The sequence below is a fragment of the Miscanthus floridulus genome, chromosome 14, assembly GCF_019320115.1.
Source record: "Miscanthus floridulus cultivar M001 chromosome 14, ASM1932011v1, whole genome shotgun sequence".
In the NCBI taxonomy this organism is placed as follows: Eukaryota; Viridiplantae; Streptophyta; class Magnoliopsida; order Poales; family Poaceae; genus Miscanthus; species Miscanthus floridulus.
In genome coordinates this window covers 19,455,293-19,478,401 of record NC_089593.1, presented here as the reverse complement: position 1 = coordinate 19,478,401, position 23,109 = coordinate 19,455,293, and the positions used below count along the sequence as shown (strand labels likewise).

At 42.3% G+C, this 23,109-nt stretch overlaps 1 long non-coding RNA gene and 2 pseudogenes across 1 annotated transcript; 2 read left to right on the top strand and 1 right to left on the bottom strand.

Annotated features, from left to right (window-relative positions):
• Window positions 1–250: 250 nt before the first annotated feature.
• On the bottom strand, window positions 251–1,579 carry LOC136502778 (uncharacterized). Its single transcript, XR_010770702.1, has 3 exons — window positions 1,339–1,579; window positions 520–1,249; window positions 251–432 (listed from the first exon to the last, which is right to left on the bottom strand). It is a non-coding gene; the product is annotated as an uncharacterized lncRNA (long non-coding RNA).
• Window positions 1,580–15,646: 14,067 nt separating this feature from the next.
• Window positions 15,647–19,862, top strand: LOC136503142 (uncharacterized; annotated as a pseudogene).
• A 275-nt stretch (window positions 19,863–20,137) lies between these two features.
• LOC136503141 (uncharacterized) lies at window positions 20,138–20,846 on the top strand (annotated as a pseudogene).
• Window positions 20,847–23,109: the final 2,263 nt, after the last annotated feature.

Here is a 23,109-nt window from a genome sequence, read left to right as displayed (position 1 = left end):
GTCCCGGTCGGTAACCCCAACCGGGACTAAACGTTCCTTTTCTTTTTCTTTTTTTTGTTTAATTTGTTTTCAGTTCAGTTACATATATTTGTTTAATATATAATATGTTTTTATGTACGTATTCTACGCTGCTAATATAAATACACGCACGCATATAATTACATCTAATTCTCATCTCGAGCATTATTATATTCGAATAAAGTATGAAACTATATATATTATAGATATATATGTATATATACAACACTTTCATAATCTTGTTCTCGAAAATAACGATATCAATAAACATTTAATTTACATCATTTATTCCTTAGGATCAAAGTAGAACTCGCCGTTGGGATTTAGCACTTTTTCTAGAAGAAATCCTGCTATTGACTCTTGAACTGCTTTCAGATGGTCTTTTTGCATGACCCTTTGTTTCAACCATTCAGTCTTGCATTTGAAATAAAAGGAAAAGTATTAATACATATATATATATATATTCATTTAAAAATAAATAAAAAATTGATATATACGTACTCTGAGGACATCTTCAGGAGTTCTTCTTATGTGTGCAGTGATAAATTCACAAACGTAGTATCCACACAAGTTATTACCTGGTTGCTGCCGCAAACACCACTGTACGAGAAGAAGATTATTCTCATCATCTCACACGTAAATTGAAGTACGATATAGTAATTAAACACGTGGGGAAGTATATATAGTACAACTTACTGGTATTTCAACTACATTAAGTGGTGCCTTGCAATCCTTGCGGTGTTGCCGAATAAACTCTTTCCAAACCCTGTGCGACCAATAATGTACGATCGTTAATAAATTATGGCAAAGTCTATTCAATAATAGTTGTGCGCGAGAGATCGAAATTACCCCTGGATAATGTCTATCATATCTTGGTATAGTGCCCGCTCTTTTCTCAACGAGTCCAAGATTACTAACCGACTTGAGTTTAACTCAATGACAATGAGTATCCAGTGAAACCTGCATTGGTTTATACACACACGTACATGCATATAAGTTGTATTGATATTACATAAAATGTGTAGACTACATTATTATTAACACTTACTCAAAGTTGTACGGGAAAAGTATTGTTGTCTTGTCGTGCTGCTTCACGAAGAACCTCATGATATTCTTCTGTGCTTCAGATACCCACTGCTCCTTGACAATAATATCGGTTTTGAATACGATATAAGGATCAATGAAGCCAACACTGGTGTCTTGTATTCTTTGGAGCTCTGACATCTGGAATCTGTATATAAATATAAGTTACATGTGAGGATAATTATATACACGTACGCATGGAAGTGAGTTTATTAAATAAAAGTAAGAATCACTTACAAACAAAAGCAGCTAATGATTGATTTGTCCAGAGCGTCCATGTGGTATAGTTGATGCAATTCTTCGAAACTAATATGTAAGATGTCATCGCCACGGAAGTAATGATGGTCTCTAAATCTGACAAAGATCCACTCCTCACCCCTGCCACACGCCTGCATGTACCACTTGTTGAGCAAGTACATTTGCGTACCCAATTCATTCAGAGCCGCAGGGTTGTACAGACTTTTGCCAAATTTATAAGTCTTCCAGGTATCAACTTCTAGGTTCTGGATTGGAGCTTTGCCCGTCAATTGATCCAAGGTTAAACCAGTTAGTTCAAAAAAAGCATTAAGGTCTTGAACCGACACTTCTCTAGAGTTGTCTGGTCGATAGACTTCTATGTTGGAACCATATTCATTAGCAACAACAAGATTTTGCATTGGTTGCTTCTGTTGTCCGAGCTGTGGGACATCCTTCCCTGATGCTCTTTTCCTTTTCTTATCTGCATCATGTGACTTCATGAGGGAGCGGTCATAGTCTGATAGTGGCGGAGGCTTACGAAGTTTAAGCATCTTTTTCTTGTGAGCTTCGACCTTCTGCCTCAGCAGATCTCGTGGTATGTAAAAGTACGGCTTCTCCTTAAGCTTCGCTTGTCTCTGCTTTTGGATATCTATAAAAAAATCTTTCACTTTTTGTCTTCTTCAGCTGCTATTTGCTCATCAGTCTTTTCAGGAAGTATTTCTTGAGAAATAACTCTTTTTTTCGGGGTCTTCTTTGCCGCCGGGACCTTAGACGTCTCTGTAGTGCGTCGCTGTGGAGGGGGTGGGGGCGGTGTTGGAGACCGGCGTGGAGGCGATGAGGCCGGTGTTGGAGACCGGCGTGGAGGCGTTGGAGATCGTTGTGGAGGCGGTGGGGCCGGTGTAGGAGTTGGAGATCGTTGTGGAGGCGATGGGGCCGGTGTAGGAGTTGGAGATCGCCGTGGGGATGAAGTCAGTCTCGCCCCCCGTGACGCTGTGATGAGATGGGGAATGAATGATTGGGCTAGGCTGGGGGGAGACCCTGCTACAAAAACAAGTTGTGAGTCAATTATTTTTGAAGCCAATATAAAATTAATGGAAAATAATATTTCATTCACTTTCATTCGTACCTAGGGTGAGGTAGGGGAAGCGGTGGCGCCCCAGGAATGATGATGAAGCGTTTGCGCCATTGAATAAATGTCTTCTCTGCTTCTCCTAGTGTCTTCTCCCCATCATCCGCCTTCAATGTCAAGAGGAACATTGCTGTAACCTTTGAGCACTCTATCGACCGAGACGCTAGCATATCCGAGGTTGAATAACTGACCCATGGATTCTTGGTGTCTTCGTTCGGTCTATTGGAGATACAACCCCGACAGCCACCATGATTGATGCATTATTACCATCTAGAATGTGCAGCTCACATGTTGTTAGAGGCTCGGTAATGTCATCAACAGGGAAGCGCAACCCAGCGTCATCTTGAATAACTGGCAGCTCCGTGGAAGCACAACTGCTTTTCATCTGACCAACGGGGCTAATGGTGACTCCCGGCGTTGATTGCGATTGCATTTGACTCATTGCTAGCTGCACTTGCCTCTTGATCTCCTCCTGCATTCTTGCCTCAAGAGATTTTTCTCGTTCACGTGATTCAAGCAATGCTTGTCGTGACTCATTAACAAATTGCTCCAATACACGGATTCGGTCTGCCTCCTCATCCTTCTTTCTCTGGCGGCTTCTGTAGGTATCCTTGTCTGCTGAGGAATGCTTGTAGCCACGGAACCGCCCCATAGCCTCTTGTTCGACCACCGTGTTCAGGGATTCTCTAGGGCATATGTCAATTCATCCTTCTCTCTGTTGGGCTTGAAAACACCACTATCAGCTTCTTCCCTAGCACGAGCTAGTCTCTGTGTTGCTCTCTCAATTTTTTGGCCGAAAATTAGCTTGCCAGTGTCTGGGTCTAGGCTTCCCCCATGAGCGTAGAACCAATTCTTCGCGCGTTGAGGCTAGTTCTTCTCTATTGTTTCAGGTATGATTCCCTTGGCAGTAATCTCTGCTTCTAGGTTCTGCCACTTGGGAATAGCACTCCTATAACCACCTGATCCCATGCGATGATGGTATTGCTTCTGTCGGGCATTCTGCTGATTCCTCATCACACGTTCCTCACTCTCTTGAGATGTCTTGTATTGTACGAAGTCATCCCAATGGGACTCCAACTTGACAAACGCCTTAGCATTGAAATCCGGACGTATCATTCTTCAAGATAAACTTTTTATACAATGTCTTCTTCCAACTCTGGAACAATGTTGCCATCTTCTTCATTGTCCAATCCCTCACTAGCTCCTTCAAAGCATCATCTGCTTGTAATGTGAAATGCTGAGTGATATCTCTCCAAGCTAGGTTCTTGTCACGATCAGATACAAAACTAACATTAGGAGCGGATATCTTCTGCTTCCATTCACGAGCACTAACTGGGATCCTATCCCTTACAATGAACCCACATTGATTGACATATGTCTGAGCATGTGGTCCCAATGGTTTGCCGGTGTCGGTGTCGAATTCTGATATTATGAAACGGCCCTCTAATGGCTTTTTTGGCCCTCGGACTTTCCTACTCTTGCCGGTGGTTGATGTAGATCCAGAGACCGGCTACATGAGTAGAAACACAACGATTAACAACAAATATACTGTACGCATGCATCTATAAGAGATGATAGATAATCGAATATACCTCGCCAGTATTTTCTTGCGCGACAATTTGTTGATCTTCAACCACCGGGATATTCAGGATATCCTCATAATCAGCAAAGTACTGACTCGTGTCATCTACATCCGCATTGGTGCCGCGTTGATAATATCCGCCATTATGTCATCATTCAAGTTATCATCCGGAGCAGCCATTTGTATCTTCAAGATAACACATAGATAGAATTACTATGGCACATAACATAAGTACATGTGATAACACATATAGAATTACTAAATCCAATTAAATATAATAACACATAATATTTCATAAGGATAAACAATAATAAGGTATAGGCTTTGGAATCGAATCAAAAACACTTTCGATCCAAAAACATGGAAATAAGTACATGTATATATACACATAGAATGATACAATTTTCTCTCTCTCTCTCAACACATAGAAATAAGTGCATATGTATATATCTCTAGATATGCATGTGATAACACATAGAATGTCTCTCTAGATACAATTTTCTCTCTCTCTCAACACATGGAAATAAGTACATGTATATATACACATAGAAATAATTAAGTACATATGTATACATATAGAATCTCTCTCTAGATATGCATGTGATATAGATAGAATTACTAATAAAATATCCAAGTGATATATAGATAGAATTACTAAAATAAAATATGCATGTGATATAGAGATAGAATTACTAATAAAATATGCATGTGTCAATTACTAAAACAAAATTAAATCTAACATATATAGAGAGAGATAGAATATAATTACTAAATCCAATTAAATATAATAACACACATATATCTAGATAGAATTAATTACTAAATCTAATTAAACCTAACATATATACATAGATAGAATTACTAAATCAAAATTAAATCTAACACATATATAGAGAGAGATAGAATAATAATTACTAAATATATCAAAAAACTATAATAAAAAACTATCTAAAAAAACTATCTAAATAAAGTACTAATTAAATTTTAATACATTTAAATCTAATTAACATATATCAAAAACTATCTAAAAACTAACTAAAAAACTAAGAATAAACTACTAATTAAATTTTAATACATTTTAATCTAACATATATCTAAAAAACTATCTAAAAAACTATCTAAATAAACTAGTAATTAAATTTAACATACATTTTAATCTAACATATATATAAAAACAATCTAAAAAAACTAGAAACTTTGTAAAAAAAATGGCCGAGAGCAGCTAGCTGGGCGGATGGCGGCCGGGCAGGGCGTGTGGCCGGCCACGGGGCCGAGCTGATCGAGCACCTCACGCGAGGGACAACGACGGCGCGGCCGGCAGACGAGCTCGACGGCCGTCAGGCGGGGCTCGACGACGAGGCCGGCGGGAAGCGATGCGGCGGATTAGCGCGGCCGGCGGGGGTAGACGACGACGGCGGCGCAGTAGAGACGAGCTCGACGACCGGGCATGGCAGAGACGAGATCGACGTGTAGATCGAAAAGTAGAAGATGAACAGAACAGGAACCGTTCGATATATATAGGTCAGGACCCTTTAGTCCCGACTGGTAACACCACCGGGACTAAACGCCATTTAGTCCCGGCTGGTAAGCCGAACCGGGACTAAAGGTCCAACCCGTTTAGTCCCGGCTCGGCTTACCAGCCGGGACTAAAGGAGCTTTAGGTCCCGGTTGGTGTTACCAGCCGGGACTAAAGGTATTTTTGGGCGGCAATTTCCGCCCACCCTTTAGTCCCGGTTCCTGGCCTGGGCCGGGACTGAAGGCCTGAAAATTTTGGCAGCCCCCAGAGTAATTGGAAAGGCCTGGGATTTTGATTTTGTTCTCCTTGTTTAATACTAGGTTAATCAATTAATTCTATAGCAACTTCAATACTTTGCAATATTTATTTTAAAAATACTATTGATTAACTAATTATTTATTGTAAATAGGAAAAATTTTGTAACCTAAAGTTTTTAATTTCTTTTATGATATAGAATATAAATGTTACTAATACTAGTATTTTGTTAATGCAAAAATATATTTGTAACTTAAAATTAATAAAACTAATATTATTTGATAGGAAATTTATTATCACATTATTGTAACGTCAATGTTTTAATTTTTTCTCGGTTTTTGACCAAAATGACAGGAAATTTTTGTTGAACCTATAAAATAAAGAAAATATAGTATTTTTGTTCTACAACTTTTTCAAATGAAAAAAATGGCCTATATAAGGATTGTAGATCTTGATGAGTTGAACAAACTTAATATTCAAAACTTTTCAATTTGAGACAATCTAGGGTTTCCGAAAACTAGTTTGTAGGCAGTCGAAATTTAAAAATCACAAATTTGAACCATCTAAACTTTCTCAAATGGAAAGTTGACCAAAACAACAATTGTATATCTTGATGAGCTGAACAAACTTGGTATTCAAAACTTTTCAATTTGAGACAATCTAGGGTTCCGAAAACTAGTTTGTAGGCGTCGAAATTTAAAAAGTCACAAATTTGAACCAGTCCAAACTATCTCAAATGGAAAGTTGACCAAAACAAACAATTGTAGATCTTGGATGAGTTTAACAAACTTGGTATTCAAACCTTTTCAATTTGAAGTCATTTAGAGTTCATAATACTAGAGTCAAAGTGTTATTTTTTCATTTGACCAATTTAACTTGGTCAAACTTGCTCAAATGAGACACTAAATGACCTCAGATGAAAAAACTCTGAATACCAAGTTTGATCATCTCAGCAGATCTACAATTGTTACATAGCTCATTTTCCCATTTGAGAAAGTTTTATCAAACACTAGTCATAAAAATTTTGAATCTCATATAGACTTTCTAAAACTATATCACACACTTATGAAATTTGAACTACATTTTGTTCAAACTTTCTCAATGAAAAAATTGCCTATATAAGGATTGTAGATATTTATGATATGAACAACTTGGTATCAAAATGTTCAATTGGAGACAATCTAGGGTTCCGAAAACTAGTTTGTAGGCGTCGAAATTTAAAAATCACAAATTTGAACCGTACAAACTTTCTCAAATGGAAAGTTGACCAAAACAACAATTGTAGATCTTGATGAGTTTAACAAACTTGGTATTAAAAACGTTTTCAATTTGAAGTCATTTAGAGTTCATAATACTAGAGTCAAAGTGTTGTTTTTTCATTTGACCAAATTTGACTTGGTCAAACTTGCTCAAATGAGACACTAAATGACCTCAGATGAAAAATCTCTGAATACCAAGTTTGATCATCTTAGCAATATCTATAATTGTTACATATCTCATTTTCCCATTTGAGAAAGTTTTATCAAACTAGTCACAAATTCTTAAATCTCATATAGACTTTCTAAACTATGTCACACACTTGTGAAATTTGAACTACATTTTGTTCAAACTTTCTCAAATAAAAAATGGCATATATAAGGATTGTAGATCTTGATGAGCTGAACAAACTTGGTATTCAAAACTTTTCAATTTGAGACAATCTAGGGTTCCGAACCAGTTTAGGTGTTATTCAACTGAAAAGATTCTAGAGGGGCCAAAGCAACAAAACTGATTTTACTTGATACGATTCATATCTAGTACAACTAAAACAGTTGGAATGGAAATTAAGGAGTAAGACAGGAGAGAAATGTACCAAATTGTAGGTTGTAGCTGTACCAGAGCAGACGAATAGGAGTGCAACCTTGAAGGCCCGACCGCAGGAACGGAGCTCCGGCCACCAGCTGCCCTACAAGCCGTGGGTGGTGGGCAAGACAGCGGGGCCCGGGGGCGGTGCAGCACGCCGCCGCTGCTCTGCCTACACCTTTCGGCGGTGACGCCGGCCGGGCTACGTGAGCACGGCCGTGGGCGAGAAGGGAGCACTCGAGATGGTGGCGGCGGTAGGATCCAGTCACTGCGAGCGGAGTCGTGGGGGCGGCGTCGGCAGCAGCCGAGTCGAGAGACTCAAGAGCAGGTGCTAGGGTTCCGGTGACGGGGCGCGGAGGAGCACGGGGGCGGGGCGCGGGCAAGGGAGAGGAGGACGGGGGCACAGGACCGGGCACGGGGAGGAGAACGGGGGCGGGGGTCGGTGCGCGGAGGGAGCTCAATCGGCGGTGGAGATGGCGGCGGCGGCGTGAGATTTTGGCAGCCCTTCGGGGTAAAACTGAACCACGCGAAAGACTTAGAATGTTGAGGGTGGGGACGGCTTATATAGGTTGCGATTAACCGCGGCGGGCAACGTAACAGCCCGCCGCGGGAAATGTTTACCGCGGCGGGCGGTTATGTTGCCCGCCGCGGTTAATCTATTAACCGCGGCGGGCTCTGTTATATGCCCGCCGCGGTAAAGATCATCAGTTCAGAATTCATTAGCTATTTTAAGTCTCATGAAGATGAAACTAGTCTATACTAACATAATTCATTAGCTAATTCATAGCTATATTCATTAGTCTATACTAACATAATGCATTAGAATTCAAAATCGAATACAAATATAAAAATAAATATAATATCAATGATATCCCACCATATCCGATATATTTGCATCCCTAACAAGTAATAGGGACATTCGCACCAACACTCAACAACCACCTATCTAGAAGCGCTGAGTGATAAAAGAACCCTTGGCTTTTTATTACTTGACTTTTGTAGCACACTTAAGAATCTTATCCTCCTTTTATAGAGTATGCATATAGAGTATCTGGGATTGTTACATATAGAGTCTCTAGGATACATTATTATATATATGTCTCTGGGATACGTATAGAGTCCACTACATTAGTTACATATATATATATATATATATATATGTCTTTGGGATACATAATCATTTGGGTGTAGGTGCTTTCACCGTCCTCTTCTCACCATCGGGGCGGGCCCACGGCATCATCCTGGGACTTGTTGAATCGGTCCTCGGACGGCCTTGATCTTCTTTGGGTGATCGGTAAAAAGCCGAGCTCTGCGTAGTTGTTGTATTGTTCGGGACTCTGGCACCCCCATCAGCTCCCACAATCCGCTGCTTTCCAGACACAACCACATGCCTTTTTGGGTCCTCTGCATATATATAGTAGGCCACTTGTGCGACATTGGTTGCTAGTACCCACGGGTCATCTTTGTAGCCGATACTTTTGAGGTCCACGGTGGTTAGCCCATAACTGTCCACTGCAACCGCATTCGGTTTGACCCACTAGCAATGGAAGACGGTTATGCGTAGGTTCTGGCTGTTAGTCAAGTTCCCCATATTTCTTCAACTTGCCCATAGTATTGCCTCCTCTGGCCCGTGTACTCTTCTTCGCCCTCGTATCGAACACCGTAGTTCTGTGCCGAGCTCTTCTTGTCCTTGTCTTTCGTGTGGAACCTGTAGCCCTGGACGTCATTACCCTTGCCATGTGGTGATTTGGCTGGATGGGCCTAACACAAGCCTCTTAACGGTCTCCGTATCTTCATCAGGGCATCCTTCAAGGGGTATGTGTTGCTCTTTGAGCCACTCTACGAAATTGCTCTTGTGATGGTTCTGGACCCATGCCTCTGTGCGTTGTCCATCATTAGCGGCGCAGATCTCTTCCAGGTTCTTTTCAATATATTTCTCCATGCTCACTAACTGATGAAGGATGCTGTGTAACGAGCTTCTTGCACCATTCGGTTTGGCACATCGGTGCGCACTTTTCGGCCTGTGCACCCCATTCCTGAGGTTTTGCCTTCGTGGTGATGGACAGGCAACCCAATCACCCTCCCATCTCTTATGTACCTCATACACCAGTTCACGGCCTCCTCCGTTGTGTATGCCTCGATCATAGAGCCCTCCGGGTAAGTGCGGTTATGGACGTATCTGTTGAGGGTGGACATGAACCGCTCGTACGTCCACATCTGGTGTAGGTACACGGGGCCTAGTTGATGGATCTGATCGACCATATGCATCATTAGGTGTGGCATAATATCAAAGTAAGATGGTGGAAAGCACATCTCGAGCTGGCAAAGGGTCTCCGCGATGAACTCCTTCAGGGCAGGCAGCTTAGCCTTATCAATGACCTTCTGAGTGATGCGATTAAAGAAGTATGACATCTGTGTGATGACCATCTTCACGTACTCTAGACGGATAGCCCTAATCGCAATTGGTAGGAACACCGTCAGCATGACGTGGCAGTCGTGTGAGTTGTAGCTGGTTATTATGAGGTCTTTCATGGAGACCAGGCTCTTGATGTTGGAAGAGAAACCAGTCGGCACCTTGATACCCCTAAGCAACTTAAGAAAAGCCATCCTCTCGTCTTGCGTTAGGTTGCAGACCGCACCCGGGATATCGACTTTACCATTCTGAGGCGGTCCCGGGTGAAGGTCTGGCCTGATGCCCAGATTGACAAGATCCGTCCGTGACTTAATACCATCCTTTGTCTTGCCCTTGATGTCCAGCAGGACACCGATCGTGCTTTCGAAGACATTTTTCTCCAGGTGCATGAAGTCGATGGCATGGGGTGTATTCAGTGTTTTCCAATACGACAGGTACTTGAAGAAAATTGACATCTTCTTGAAAGGAACGGCGGAGGGGACTTCCTCCGTCTGGTCCCGCTTTCGCTTCCTTGTCTGCTTGCTCCCCTTTTCAGGCGGCTTCTTCTTCTTTCCAAACACCACCTGATCCATGTCCTTGACCATCTCATACACCTTTGTCCCCCAACTAGTCTGTGTCGGTTGATCACGCTGCGGCTCGTCCTGATTGTCAAAGTATTTGTTCATAATACTTCTTCTATACCTGTGATTTTTTGCGAGGAACCGTCTGTGCCTCATGTACACCATCTTATTGGATCCCTTAAGGTAAGTGTAGCAGGTCCCGTCGATGCAAATTACGCAGCCGGTCTTCCCTTTGATCTGCCCCGACAGTGAGAAGAGACCGGGGTAATCGGTGATGGTGACAAAGATGATTGCTTTTAGTGTGAACTTCTCCTTGCGGGATGCATCCACCATCTGGACCCCAACATCAAATAGTATCTTCATTTCCTCCATGAACGGCTCCAGGAACACATCTATATCGTTGCCGGGCTGCTTCGGTCCAGAGATAAGCATGGCCAGCATAAGGTACCTACGCTTCTGACATAGATGGGGAGGTAGGTTGTACATGGTGAGCACGACGGGCCAAGTGCTGTGCGAGCTGCTAAGCTCATCGAACGGGTTCATCCCATCGGTACTTAGCGCGAACCTAACATGCCTGGGCTCCTTGCCAAACTCCGGGTAGGCCTCGTCGAAATCCTTCCACTGCTTGCCATCGGATGGGTGCCGTAGCTTGCCATCGTCGTTCAGGCGGTCAGCAGATGCATGCTAGGACATGAGCTTGGCATCGTCCGGGTTCTCGAATATTGCACGCAGGCGATCGGTCACGGGCAGGTACCACACCGACAGTGCTGGACTTTTCCTGTGCGTGTAACCCTCTTCTTCATCGTCCTGCTGAGCCGAGATCTGTTTGGCCATACTGCTCTTCTTTGCCCCCTTCTTGTTCTTCTTCCGACCACCCCGCAAGCCTCCCTCGTCTTCTGCATCCACGCGACAACCAGCATTTTTCTTGTACCGACTAAAGCCGCAGTGCGGACAACTCGTCAAATTCTCATACTCATTGCCCCGATATAGGATGCAGTGGTTAGGGCATGCATCAAACTTTCTAAGCTTCATCGCCACTGGCCGGATCAGCTTCTTGGCCCGATAAGTATTGGCGGGCACCTTGTTAGCCGTTGGGTACGTGGTGGCAAGGTAGCTTAACAACTCATTGAAGCTAGTGTCAGACCAACCATGACGAGCCTTCAACATCAACATATGGAGGTTAAAACGGAGCGCCGTGCAGTCCTTTGGACAATCGCCGCCGTCCTTATAGAGAGGATCAACTGCCGCCTGTTTCAACTCTCTGAAATTCTCCAACCACTTTGGGCAACCCAACACAACGTCGTCTTCATCGAAGTGTTTGACTAGATCTTCAACAAGCTGCACATCCTCGGGTTGGCTCACAGTATCCTGACCATCAACACCGTCGCCGGCTTCGTCGGCCATGTCTTGCATTACATCATCCACCATGATGTAATCACGACAACTGTTGTCACTGTCGGCTGGCGCAGCTGCTGCGGAAGGATCTTTATTCACCGGTGGTGCTGTCGTCGTCGGCGTCGAAGAGGTAACTCCAGATGCAGCGCCACTCGCACCAACTCTTTCACCGTGAAATGTCCAGACTGTGTAGCCCTCGATGAAATCATACATGATCAAATGAGTTTGCACCTCGCTGTCTCGGTGGGCTTTCAGGTTCTTGCAACGAGAACATGGACATATGGTTGTCATCCGCTTCAGTTTCTCACGGTGAGCTTTACCAGCCGCAATAAACTTCCTTAATTCAAAGAGGTACCGCGGATCATTCACTCTATCGATCCGGTACATCCATTCCGATCTATCCATCGTATCTGCGAACATTATCCATCACAATCAACATTAAATAAAGAAGAATTAGGAGAAATTGATGATTTTTACGTCCAAAATCATGAAAAAGAGAGGAAATGACGATGTGAAAGATGAAGCATGCATCTATGATGAATCTAAAGTTAAAGAAATACATGACATCATTTTTTCCATTAAAATTGATCTAGATCTAGATCTAGATCTAAAGAGAACTCTAGGTGATGGAAATAAAGAGAGAGGATGGAAGGAGAGAGGGAGAGCCTTTATGAACCTCTTATGATGTCCTCCTCCCTCAAATCCAAGCCCTTCAACTCAAATCAAAAGTTTCCTCAAATTTTAGGGCAAAGCCTCCCCCCATGAGTTTTGAGAGAGGAAGACCCGTGGAGAAGAAGGAGGGTCTGAGGTTTGTATATGTACAGGCTTTACCGCGGCGGGCAACATAAAACGCCCGCCTCGGTAAATCAAGTCTTTACCGCGGTGGGCAGTTTAAAGAGCCCGCTATGGTAAACCGTATTAACCGCGGCGGGCTATTCATACCGCCCACCGCGGTAAATAACGATTTCCTGCGGCGGGCAGGTAAGGTTGCCCGCCGCGGTAAACCAATTTCCCGCAGCGGGCGCCCCGGTGGCCGGCCTCGCTGGCCGGCCACCGGTTAACCGTGGCGGGCAAAAAAGGTGCCCGCCACGAAGCGTGTTTTGGCCACGCTGCGCAAATTCATTCCTGTAGTAGTGCTAGGTGAGTTAGCTACTGGGTTAAGTAGTGGGAGCGTCAAGGTGTGAGTTAGCGCCTTTGACACATTGTATCTGTCATGTGAAAAGGGGCCATGTGTTCATCTTGTGTTCTCGGTTCTTACTTTGCGCATTGCTTTGATCTTCGATTGCTTAGGTTAGCCATGTATGTGGTTGTGTGATTGTGATCCTGTTTTGCCAACACACACTAGGGTCGATGCTCGTCGTCCTCCTAGCTCCTACTCTGCGCTGCCAACACCTCTGATGCCACGGACACACACACGTTCGAGGCCAAGACGGTGCACTGGCGTTCAAACAGGTAGTGGCGTTCGTCGTGCCCACAACCTGTTTGATGAAATGCTCTTGCCAAGAGCTGCTTCAAATGGACTAAGTCATGATGCCATGCTAGCATGAGAAGCCCACATGGAGGGTATGGACCGAAGTAATACGACATAAAAGGTTTATGGACCCAAAAATCCACTTTCAAAGTTGATGGATCTAACTGAAACTTCCTCACAAATTAATAGACTACCGGTGCATTTAACTCTTATAAATAAATTCCATGACCCATAATAAATAGTAGTGCAATAAAAGATTAATTCTATATGGGAAATTGATACGAGATTGACTTAATAACTCTACTAAGTCGGTGGTTGTTATATGCACTTGTGAGTCTAGGAAAGGTGAAAGAGACGTGAATGAGCTCAGACAATCAGGCTATGACACGAGTGGTATGACGCTAACGAAAATTTTATACTCAAAACGAGAAGGATGGATTTAGCCCATATATGATATATCAGCGAAACAAGTAAACACGTACTAGAACAGTATCATACCTGGTCGATGTCAGTTGGCTGACTAGTTATTGCTAGGCCCATGTACAAGTCTAAACGCAAATAATGGTCACGTATGGCAAAAGTAAAAACCACTATAGTTTCCATTACAACTAAAAACGGGGCGTGCCGTTGCTACCCTGGACACCTCCTCTAGATTTGGACCAGTATTACAATGGATAGCAAAAAAAATATACTAGGAAGACAGTTGACAGTTCACTATTCATACCTAAATGAAGCACAGAGGATCACATTGAAATGAATTTCAGAACTATGTAATATGCTCTTTGAGGGAGTATAAATGTTTTGTTCCTTAACAAAGAGAAGGGATTGTTCAGATAATGATATATTATTGAGGTGCAACTTTATTTGTTTATATAAAAGGCTTTGTTCCGATGTCTTGAAGAACCTGCAATTAGCCATGTATGTGAATTGGAAAATAAAAAGGAAGAGCCACATGTGAAACAACCTGCACCATTTCTAGATTACAAGGTATGATTGTAATTTATGAGCGTAAGGCGTAGACAGCGGTAAAGAGTTAAAATTCTGATCAGAGGCAGAAGAATATGCTCCTAAGTTTCTATCATGATCTTTTTTATGAAGAATAAAATATAATTACTTTGGGAGTATAAAAGATTTGCACCGCCGCGCCTTTCCTTTCGATTAGGCCAGTGGCAATAAGAATATAGGTGTAGTGATGAGAAACTCAGCAATTTTTTATTCATTTTATGTATTTTTGAGACTTTATCATCATGAAGGTATAATTTTATTTACCCCTAAAAAGCATAGGTAAAAGTTTATATGAAAAATTTCTTACTAAAACATGATATATTATGGATGCACTGCATAGTTCTACTCGTGAGGATTTCAGATCAACTTGATTTTCTAATTTACAATTTTTCTGTGATTTACTATGCAATTTTAAAGTTTCAGCTATTGTTTTTAAAAGAGATATAATCAAAGATGGCTTGAATGTTGATTTGAGAAACATATGAGGAGGTTTTCGTAAAAATTGTTGAGAGGGTCTCTGGAGCGCGGGTTGATTTTCGATAAAGAGAAGATCTTGTTTGCAAAAAACAGTAGCCCATCCGATCTAGACTGAGGGTTAATTTCAAAATAATCTGAGGTGTTTTTTAAAAAATATACTGAGATGGCCTCTGGAGCGCGGGTTGATTTTCAAACAATAGAAGGGTTTTTTGGTAAAATGACCGCTGCTCTCCCGATCTGGGTCGTCCACACGCCCGATCGAAAAACAGACGACGTGGCCACACTGCCTGGCCCTTTTTTAGGTGCAGGATTCCTATAAGAAAATATAGGAGCCTTCTATTACTAAGGAACTGTTTGGCAGGGCTCTGGCTCCTCTGAAAATGGCTCCGGCTCTGGCTCCTCTGAAGCAGTAGCTCCTCTGGAGGAGCTAAAGCCATTCTAGAAAACGTTTAGCAAAACGGCTCCTTCGCACTAGACAACGTGAACCCACAGCAAGAAGCTGCACGAAGCTCGTTTTTGAGGCTTCTCCTACGCATGCAAAAAATGGCTCCGGCTTTTGACTGGCTCCCCATGCAAAACCCTTTCCAAAACAGACATTTGACACAGCTCCTGCAGGAGCCGAAGCTAAAGCTCCTGTAGAACCCTGCGAAAGAGGCTCTAGACATGTTGACGGCGACGGTAATAATCCCGAGTTTACCGACGACTCATCAATTTGCATGTACGTATACGTACAGGCCGGCCGGTCACTGTCACTATGCACAATCACACGAGCCGTCTACTGATCTGGAAAAAGTCCCATTTCGCTTTGAGCCTTTGACCCTCCAACACTAGCTATATAGCCCCCTGCACTGCATTGCATCTCATCAGTTCATCACCAAGTTTGAGCATCGATCAAGTCATATGAAACACTGCTAGCAAGACAATCCCGAAAGGGTGCCCGCCGGCTGTGTCACTCGCAACGACGACAAGCAGAGGAAGATCAAGGTCCCGAAAGGGTGCCTCCCCATAGTGCTGGTCCACGACGACGACGACGACGAGGAGGGCAGTGCACGGACGACGGAGACGAGGGTGTCGGTGTGTGTGAGCGACCTCAAGGAGCCGTGCATGGCTGCGTTGCTGGAGGCGGCTGAGGAACAGTTTGGGTATGGCCAGCAGGGGCTGCGCAAGGTCCCCTGTGACGCACAGCGTTTTCACCATGTGGTTAACATGGCACGCAAGTTGCTAAGGCTGTCCGCCTGTTGCAGAATCCAAACCCAAAATAAATCTTCAACACAATATCTATAGTCTCCAACAGAGTATGTATATGAAAGATCCATTTTAGGTGTCAGGAGAGGCATAACTCAAATCTGAGTATCCTTTCTCCTGGAGACCTATTTGCAGAAAGGGTTGTCTTTTGGGTCTTGTTGTTGGAGAAGACAACAAAAAATAGGTATTGAACCCTTTGCCTATAGCGTTACCCAAGTTGTAGATCTTGATCAGTTTTACAACTTTATTGTTGATAACTTTTCAGCTGAAACCATTTACTGCTTCAAAATGTTGTTTGAAGTTGCCATTTCTTAAAATTCAAATTTTGAAATGATAAAACACAGTCACATGAAAAAAATGATAAAAATAATAGATGTAACAACACAATAAATGCGTAGAGCATGATTTTACAAAAAATTGGAAAAAAATCATCAAATTTGAAGTTAGTACGAGGGAGAAAGACCAGTTACAAGTTTTAGCCAGAGATTAAAAAGAAAAATCACACTTGTTCATCAATCTTTGGACCAATGAAAATTATCGCGTACCCTATTTAAATTATTCAAACCACTCTGTGTTTGAACTCCTTACATAGCGCAATTGAAAGACACTTGCTTTTGGGCCTGCAGGTCTTAGGTTCAACCCCTGGGTGGGACAAAAAATTTTGACCTGCTTTTTTTATTGCTACAGACGTGTCTGGGCCACACGTGTCTGTAGTAAGAAATTTTCTTTTGCTCACCCTTTTTTCCAAATTTCTTAGCCTTCCCGCATTCCCCATTTTCCATTCACATCCAACTTCCCACATTCTAGGGTTCCGCTGTCCACTCCCCGCCGCCACCGCCGCATCCGCACGCCTCCACAGTCTTCGCCCCCGTCCGCTCCCCGCATTCTAGGGTTCCACCACTGCCGCATCCGCCCGCCGTCTGCATCCGCGCACCAGCGTCTACCCATCTTCGTCTCCGACGCCGTTCGTCGAGGTCCGACAACCACCGTCTCCGAGGTTGTCCTCCGCCATTGTCTCCAACTCCATCCAACAGGGCACGACGCACCGTCTCCAAAGCGGGTGGACGTGGTGGTGGCCATTCCAGAGGCACTGTGAGCGAAGCAGAGGCACATCTTCCGCTTCCAGCAACCCCTTCGTCCTCTCCGACAGTGCTAGCCTCCTCCGTCGACCACACCTGGTGAGTTCTAACATGGATTTTCTTCAGTTAGATGTAGCAGCTTAGTGATTTTGCAATAGCCAAGGATTTATACTAGGAATGGCTATTATCGAGTCTCTGTTTGTTTCTGGTTGAGAGATTTTTGATGGATAGTTGTCAGGTATAGTAGATATATAAGGAGCAGTAGATGGATTTTTGAAAATTAGAATGTCTGGCTATGCTTGTATGATGGAACCTGGTAGTTTTGTTCTGGTTGAGTGGATTGAGATGTTCTTGTGCCTATGACATGAATAAAATACTAGACTAGTAGCATTAGTTTCTAGAGCCTGAACTTGTACATTAATTTTAGTCTTATCATGTAGATGTTGTACAATGGGTTGCAAATATTGATCTAGACTATTAGCTTTGCTATATTACTGAACACTTGCTCATACTCTACTTATGCTTGTTGATCAGTATAAACTCTTGTGGGTTATACTTAGCTGAAAATTTCAGTTAGTGTTACATAATGTTGTGTTTTCTGTTTCTTCCTAAACTATTGATCTGGTTGTTGATGATCTAGTTGAGTGGATTGAGATGTTCTATAGCCTGAACATGTAGATGTATTTTAGTCTACTCTGAATTTTCTATTCTGAATTATACATCATCTCATGACATTTTTGCTGTTGTTTTCACTTCATATGTGTCAAACATGGCTCTGCGGTGCTGTGAAAGGTGTCTCACTGCTAGCTATTGACTGCTATTACAGTCCCCATCAGAATGGTAAGATGCAGGTTTGTGATATACTAACACTAGTTACTATTAGATGTTAGTGTTCTATCATGTTCACTAACAACCTTGCTCACCTTTATTTGATAGGCGTTTGATCACGCATCTACGACATCATCCATAGGAGAAGACGAAGAACCAACAAACAGTGGAGAGGAGGGACACAACAAAGATGCTAATGAAGAGGAGGAAGAGAGAGATGCGATGCAAGGAACCAAGAGGGAGATGGTACTATAGAGGATGAAGAGAGAGATGCTAATGCAGAGACACAGCAATCTGAACCTCCTCGTAAACCCCGAACAAGAAAGAGGACAGTCACTCGGTGGCCAGATGACAAGCAAACAGTCACGGGGCTCACTCCGACTGGGTTTCCCACAGAGAAGAGGGCCTAGATAAGAATGAGGAGGCTGGTTGGTCTGATTGCTAGACAAAAGATCTCCTTGGTCCTGCCTTCTTTAAATTCACTAAGTGAATAAGATAAGATCACTATATTTGATGAGTGTGTCCAACCTTGGTTGGAGTTTCCAGAAGAATTGAAGGCTACAGCGTGTAAGAAGATAATGCAGATGGTAGCCAAGAGTTGGAGAACCCACAAAAGTGACCTTACACAAAATTTCATCAACAAAGGGTTGGATGCCACGGTGAAGCACACATACATTCCAAAAGAAGATTGGACAACATTTGTGAAACTAAAGGACATTGAAGAAGCAAAGGCAGCAAGTGAGAAGTACAAGAAGCTTTGGAAGAGGAACAAGCATGACCACTGCCTGGGGACAGGAGGATATGAAGGGAAATCCGCAAAGTGGGAGCAGGAGGATAGGGAGTTAGCCACCTAAGGCATCAGTAATCCTTGGGACCAGTTTCTAGGTGGCCACCCAAGGAATTTTCTACATGCACGGAGTACTTTGGTTAGGTCAGAAGGAAGTGCTGAGATTCGTTGGTTGAAATATTCAGCTGAAAGTGTATCTAAGCTAACTTTAGAGAAGCAAGGAGCCCTTGAGTCTTCAGGTCTATCTTTGGTTAGGGAAAAGGATGTGCTCATAGAGGTATTGGGTAGCCCAGAACAGATAGGCCGCATGCGTGGTGTGTCTTGTTATAGTGGTTGGAAGCATTGGCCGGACTACGCTTGCATGTATAGAAAGAGGAAGCAATCAACAAGTGATGTGGATGTGGAAGCCATCAAAGAAGAAGTTAAAAGCCAAGTGACAGAAGAAATTATCAAGAAGGTCACAAATGATATCATGGACATGTTGCATGACCAAGGAGTGCATTTGAGGTCACCTTTCAACACCCCTAGACCTGTAGGTGGTCAGAAGAGCAGTTGTGCCTCAACCTCGGATGCAGTCGAAAGAGACTACTTTGATGGACTTAAGGCAACTCCAGATCCAGATATTGTGGACCTTCTGACAGAGCCAACACCGTGTAGCCTAATAATCAACCCTGGAGGTTATCAGATGGTGCTAGCAAGGGGTCGGGTCTTCCCAGCGCAAACTGACCTATGTTCACAACCTATAATGGAACATTATGTCGTTGTACATAGTAACTATGTACATCCAGAACATGAGGATAGACCACTGAGTTCACCCCCAAGTCCTAAGGTAAGAACTCTTGCATAGGCTCTATACAAGAGGGTCTAGTGGAGGAGAGGCCAGATTGTGGTATCACCAAAGATGCTCTCTTCTCCAAAGTTATCACTCCACTGCCTGTGAGCTCCAAAAGCAATGTAAAAGACTTTGTGATAGGCGATGAGAAGGCGAAGAGTTGTGCCTCTAAGAGTGCAACTATTGATAAGCCGAACAGTGGCACTACTATAGAAAAGAGTGCTTCAAAGAAGACTGATGTAGCGCCGGAGCAGCCTAAGTCCACAACTGCTCTAGCAGACCCACCGATAAAGCTAAAGAAGGCTAAGTCCACAACTGCTCCAGCTAACCCACCGAAACAGCCTGTAGAAGTCAAGAGTGATAGCAAACTGGAGCAGCAATAGATGGTGGAGAAACCCACCAAATCGTCTAAGAGTGACCCTGGGGGTCCTATATGGAATAGGGCCAACACCAAGTTCAAATTTGGAGAGCGATTCCTATCAGAAATAGAGCTTGAGAAGGCAGGACCTAGGTGCGTTGCTCTTCACGCTTGGTACATGAAAGAATGTGAAGAGAACAGGACAACTGGGATGGTTGCTGTGTTCAAGAAACATCATTTTTGGCGTCTGGCAGACACTGAGTTTTTCGCTGTGGGATTAGAAGACTTGTTTGACCTCTTCAAACTTGATGGATTGAATGCAGGACTTCTTCGTGTGTTGTCACTATAAGTACAATTTCATTTATTTTATGGGCTTGTTCATTTTTAGCTAGGGATGCTCTTCATATATTTGCTTGCTAAATTGCTTTTGTATGCTTCTTTATTCCTAGATGCCTAATTGTAGAATCTAGGGTCAAAGATGTGCCTGTTGGCATTATTGATCCAGATCCAATGTCAATAAAGACTATGAACACTGATAGAGGCTATAACGTGAATTATGTGGAATATTGCCTAAGGAAATATGTCAAAAAAAGTTTGTGATGTTTGCACATAACTATGGTGGACACTGGATTGCTGTCATCATCACTCGAATGTGGTAGAAGGTGATATACCTCGACTCCAATGGAGGCAAGAAGTCAGATTTGACTCCTAGCAAATATGTGATAGATGAGTGAGTATTGTCTAACCTACTATTGACCCATTTATTTATTTCTTAATTATGTTAGTGGAAGTCAAAAAAAATTTGATAACAACTTATGTGTGTAGGGCTTTTGGCAATTGCCAACCCAAGCCAAAGAAAGGACAGAGAAAATTGAAGTTGACTCATGCATTTAAAATTTCAGTAAGTAGTGCTTCACTTCTAGTTGTGAAGTCGTTTTGTCAATTCAATTATTAACCATGTGTTTCCTATGTTCGCAGTGCCAGCAACAAGGTCTGGATCACACATGTGGATTCTTTGCGGGCCACCACTTGATGCTGGAGATGGCATAGGCCAATCTGAACAATCCTCATTTACAACTACAAATATATATGTATTTATTACTCTCAGCTGCTGTGATCTACTTGGAATGCCTTGATCCCCTCTTGTTGTCATATATACTGCGGTGGTCAATTTTTAAAACAACAGTTGTGATCTAGAACAAGATGAAGCTGCTGCTGTGATTTGCTGCTATGACCCTTTTATAGACTATGGCTGGCTTATATATATTTACTTGTAATTTTTGATACTGATGTTGTCATATATATATATATATATATATATATATATATATATATATATATATATAGTCATCTCTTGTTGTGCAGCTTTATTTTATGGATGATGGCTATACACATGTGCAACTTCATCTTATGGCTATCTTTCTTTGTCTTAGGATTTTGAAGTGCAGTCCACTCCAATAAACTTTGCGGACATTAGAGAGAAGCTCACCTCATTTATTGTGTCGCAGATCCTCGACGAAACAGGCGAGTTTCATTGTTCACATACAAAACCATGATGAAGTGTTTGGTATATATGTTCATTTGATCTGTGAACTATGTTTGGAGCCTATCAGATATAATTGGAGCTGTGAGATATATACATGTGAGAGTAACCTGGTGATCAACAATCGATCTGTGAACTATGTGTGATATGTGTGTACTGTGAACAAATTAAGTTTTGGGATGAACAACTATGATCTTGTATATATATGTTATTTTATGTGAGATCTGTGTGTGTATATATATATATATATATATATATATATATATATATATGATTTATGTATATCTGTGCAATTTGAGCTGTGCTGTGGGCTATAGACGGGTCTAGGCTACATACGCATCTATAACATTTTTTTACTATAGACACATCTGTAGCCTAGACCCACCTGTGGTAAGAAAAATACTACAGATTCGTGTAGAGAACACGAGTCTGTAGTATGCTATTTACTACAGACGCATTTATAAACATCATCTGTAGTAGTATCTTTACTACAAATACATGTATTGTACATGCATTGGCACTATGTTTCTTCACACAGACGCGTTTACAAACATCGTAGGATTCTTACTACATATGCATATATTGCACACACGTTGATACTATGTTTCTTCACACTGACACGTTTATAAATATCGTCTGTAGTAGGATTCTTACTACAGACGCGTATAATAGACACGCCTCTAAGATATGGTTCTTCATACAGACGCGTCTTAATCTTGTCGCGGACGCGTGGTGCCAACACGCGTCTCCAGTAAGAGCTTCCTGCAGACGCGTGTAGATATTCACCGGTCTCTGTTAAGGGCTTATCACAGACACGTGTAGATATTCACCGATCTCTGTTAAGGGCTTATCACATACGCATGCTCGTTTTTGTCACAGTCGCGTATTGGTAACACGCGTCTGTAGTATGTGCTTATTTGCGCGTCTCTAATAAGCTTTATTACAGACGCGTTATGGTCGATGATGTGCCTGAACACGCGTCCGTGATGTGCTTTTTTTACACAGTGAAAATAAATTTTGTTCCCGCTTCCGGAGGAGTCAAACACATTTAACTTTGACCAAATATATATAAGAAAATATTAATATTTATAGTACATAATTATCGTTGAATTTACTTTCATAATAAACTTATTTGGAGATATAAATATTGATAATATTTTCTGTAAATCTAGTCAATCTTAAAAAAAAATTGACCAGCACGCATGAATTAACCACTTGTCCTTTCTCTTAGATAATAATTATTGGTTGCTTAGCCGGAAATGTAACCCGTTCACACTAAAGATATTTACCATACTTTTTTAAATCTCACGTTCAGCAAATGTATATGTCTGTATTGTTGAGTTTATTTTGCATCGCTACTTCTTTTAGTAAGGTAATAGTTCCAAAATTTATACTATGTAGAGGGATTACACCCCTATGAAAATCCTCGAATAAAGCCGTTAAATACTCCACTC